We start from the raw sequence: 3,058 nt of genomic DNA, 5'->3' as shown, positions 1-3,058 counted from the left end.
TGACGACTGTCACACGTTTTCTGTTCACAGAATAAACCTTCTAATCAGGCAACTACCATCTAAATTTCTGAAATTAGCAAAAATATATATTGTTAATACATATTGTTGAGTCGGCACCTAAGAGCCAGGTGTTTCCCATCATGCCCTGGGTCTTGCAGTCGGTGGGGAGCAGCTAGGTGGGCCCTAAAAACTGATTGCTGGTGATCAAATCTGCGTAGGCCTGGCTCATCTCGAACGAGCCAAACATTGGGGCTACAACTCCTTTGGACAAACCATAAATTAAAATCATTTTACAATGTAACATACTGCACAATGTCAGATTTCCCACACAGGTGAGAGTTGGTCAGAGCACATACCTGTTCTCCTCAGTTCTCCTCCTCCCTGGAACCACTTCACGTTAATTTGATTTTTTTTTTTTTTTTTTTTTTTTTACCAGAGGTTTAGTTTATCACAATATAATGCAGCTGGTGGGCACCGAGGAGTTTTTCTTCAAAAGGCAGTTTTTAATTTGTGCTATGAAAGATAATCCATTTTGTTAAACGTTACTAACCTATTATCTTTATTAAACAATAGTGTACAAAAAACATCAGGTAGAAAATCTACACATTATATTAGAGAAGGCATTACTATATTTAATAGGAAAATAAGAATTTCGCAGCTAGCTGATGATAGATCATTTGCTGAAAGCTATTAACCTAGTTAAACAGTTTTTACAAGCCTCAGGTCTGAAGCTTAATGTCTCTAAAAATGAGTTATTGCCCATACATGATTGTAAAGACACAGTAACTGAAAATGTTCCTGTAAACCTATGAAAACTGAGAATGTCTTTAATCTTTGGCTTTAGAGAGATTTAACATTATATGGCAGGTTCTTTTATAGAGGGCAGAGGGCCTGTCACGCTTTGTTTATCCCTCTCTTTCACTTTTTGTTTATGATCCCTCAGCTGATGAAATCAACAGGTTATTCCTCGATTTCATTTGGAAATATAAAATCTCACAAAGTTAAAAAGGCAGTACTTTCTAACGGTGAGGGCAGAGGGTGGTGTGGAAGTGTTTAATTTCATTGATACTGTAACACTTTTAAAATTAATTGGTTAAAAAAAATGTATTGCAAACCCAGATTTCCTGTGGTTTTTCATCCCCAATCGCATTTTTGATTAAATTGGTGGTCTCCCCTTTGCATTAACATGTAATTACTCACAAAATTACTCAACATCCAAACACCCATGTCGCCTCAAAACCGAATAGTACTTGAGTACATTTGCTGCATTACAGGTTACAATTTAACATCATGATTTTTCCCACATTCTCTGAACTCAGTGTCTCATACCACAGTAAACAAATCATCTTCTGTCATCACCAGATTCGTGGAGCCCATCGACCGCACCAGCTACAAACAGTGGAGCTCTGTTTCTCCTCTCGTGACTCCAGTGGACTGTGGTGCTGAGCAGCTGGACCAGAGGACACTTCCAGACTCTGAAATCATTACAAACCAGACAGCAGGAGCGTCTGCAGAGACAGAGGTGAAGCAGCTTTCCTTTGCGGAGGTGATGCAGCTGGTTCAGGAGGGAAAGGAAGTGCCTGGGACAAAAAAGCTGGACGTGAAACCAACCAATCAGAGTCCAACTCCTTCTCAGATGGAGAGGAGACTGAAACCCTGGGAAATATCAGCAGTTTCAAAGTGACCACTCAATTTTTAAAGATACTGTGAACTAAAAATCTTTATATTTTTTAATGAAGACTATAAAAAATTCCAACTAGATGACATGTTATTGTTATAATAACTAGGACAGAGGACATGCACTGAAACCCACTCACTCAATCACTACAAGAATGTAACCTTAATTATTCTGCTTGCCTTCAATTGTCCTCCTTACTCACTAAGATTACTATGGAGCAGAGACTCTTAGGGTTTTCATGAGGTTTGACAAGCTTCCAGTGGTGAAAATTAACTAAGTAAAATTACTTTAGTAAGGTACTGAATGCAGGAGTGTTACTTGTAACCAAATATTTTCACACTGTTGTACTGCTGTTTTTTTATTGACTAAGAGATCTGAGTACTTCGTCCACCAGTGCGACCCTCTGCAAATATCCTGTACTGACAGTGGTCTTTAAATCTGTGCATCATGTTGCCCCTCTACACCTGAAACACTTGTTCAGGTGGGTGTCATGACCACTAACAGATGCATGTGGTTGGAAGTGAAGGCATTTGAGAGGTGGAACCAACATCTTCTGTGTTCATGAGCGGCCTGCAGCGTTACAGTAACACCTGGAATCAGTTTAACAGGTCTTAATTGGAATAAACTTGTCTACAGGCTGTCAAACGGGACTGAAGTTTTTGATTTGATATCCAGAACTCCCTGGAAAGCTGCACTGATGTTGAATGGATTATCCTGGTGAAATAACGTTACCATTGTTCCCTCCATATAAACACATCCATCTTAAACAGCTGCAGCTGTGACAGGAGGCTGATGAGCTCAACATAAAGCCACTGACTCTCTCCCAACACATCCCATATCATTACTGCAGCACTGTAGAGAACATTGACCTCTTGTGGTAGAGTAAAAGTACCTTCAGTTGTGACATGCTTAATAACTTGATACAAAAAAACCCAGATGTTATGCAGATCAGATTTTATTCTATTCGCTGATGTTGCAACACCACTAAGCTCTTGAGTGATCTGCAACCTAATGTCCTAATAAACTACGTGAACAGAATAATGTATTTAGTGATTTTTAATCAGGGGTCCAGGGCACTTCGTCGAGGATTTACGTTTTAATTAGTCGAAGAATTAGGTATTAAAACAAGCCAAAATTAAATGTTTTAGACAAGACATTGATTTTTTTGGGGGTGGGGGGCTAAATTTAGGAACTGGTAGAAATTTAAAAAACAATCAATCAATGAAAACAAACAAACAAAAAAACATGTTGGCCCATAAAACAGGCAGCAGCTGATCAATAATAACTAATAGCTAATATTTTTTTTCATTCAACAACACACAGCGTAACAGCCTACAAGACATGTTCACATTCAGCTGCTTCCAATTTAACGCAGAGGGC

This window comes from Epinephelus fuscoguttatus, linkage group LG7 (assembly GCF_011397635.1).
Source record: "Epinephelus fuscoguttatus linkage group LG7, E.fuscoguttatus.final_Chr_v1".
Lineage (NCBI taxonomy): Eukaryota > Metazoa > Chordata > Actinopteri > Perciformes > Serranidae > Epinephelus > Epinephelus fuscoguttatus.
Note: the sequence above shows the minus strand (reverse complement) of the source record.